The following is a 933-nucleotide window of genomic DNA, read 5'->3' as shown; positions in this document are numbered from 1 at the left end:
CAAGGGGAGGGATAAATTAGGAGTCTGAAATTATCTGTTAACTCCTATACATAAAATAGATAAGCAACAAGCATTTACTATATAACACAGGGAACTATATTCAATATCTTATAATAATCTATAATGGAAAATAATATGAAAAATATATATATAACTGAATCACTTTGCTGTACAACTGAAACTAACACAATATTGTAAATCAGCTACACTTCAATTTAAAAAAATAAATTTAAAAAAACCTTAGTAACTTAAAACAACAACAATTTAAAATGTTCATAATACCATGAGTTGTTGTTGCTTCAGCATCACATATACTAAAATTTGAACAATACAGAGAAGATTAACATGGCCCTGAGCAAAGATGACATGCAAATTCACGAAGTATTCCATATTTTTAAGGGGTCACTTTTTCAAGAAGATATAATCATTGTAAATACATATACACCCGACATAGAGCACCTAAATATATTCAGCAAATAGTAATAGATCTGGAAAGAGAAATAGACAGTAATACAATAATAGTAGGGGACTTGAATACTCCACTTTCAGCAATGGATAGATCATCCAGACAGAAAATCAACATGGAAATATTGGATTTGAACCCTACATTAAATGGATCTAACAGACATTTATAGAGCATTCCATCCATCAGCGGCAGAACACTCATTCTTCTCAAGTGCACACAGAACATTCTCCAGGATAGATCATATGATAGGCCACAAAGCAAATCTTAGTAAATTTTAAAAGATAGAAATCATACCAAGTATATTTTCCAACCACAATGGTATAACTTGAAATCAACAAAAAGAGGAAAGTTGGAAAATTCACAAGCATGTGGAAACTAAACAACATACTCCTGAAAAATGAATGGGTCAAAGAACAAACATAAAAGGGAAATCAAAAAATATCTCAAAACAAATGAAAATGGAAACA

At 30.4% G+C, this 933-nt stretch overlaps 1 non-coding gene across 1 annotated transcript; it reads left to right on the top strand.

The window, feature by feature from the left end:
- Window positions 1-290: 290 nt before the first annotated feature.
- Window positions 291-396, top strand: LOC114236488 (U6 spliceosomal RNA). The gene has a single exon (XR_003622433.1). It is a non-coding gene; the product is annotated as a U6 spliceosomal RNA (small nuclear RNA).
- Window positions 397-933: the final 537 nt, after the last annotated feature.

The sequence above is a fragment of the Balaenoptera acutorostrata genome, chromosome 5, assembly GCF_949987535.1.
Source record: "Balaenoptera acutorostrata chromosome 5, mBalAcu1.1, whole genome shotgun sequence".
Taxonomy (NCBI): domain Eukaryota; kingdom Metazoa; phylum Chordata; class Mammalia; order Artiodactyla; family Balaenopteridae; genus Balaenoptera; species Balaenoptera acutorostrata.
The sequence above is the reverse complement of the archived record's forward strand: the minus strand, read 5'-3'. Positions and strand labels throughout refer to the sequence as shown.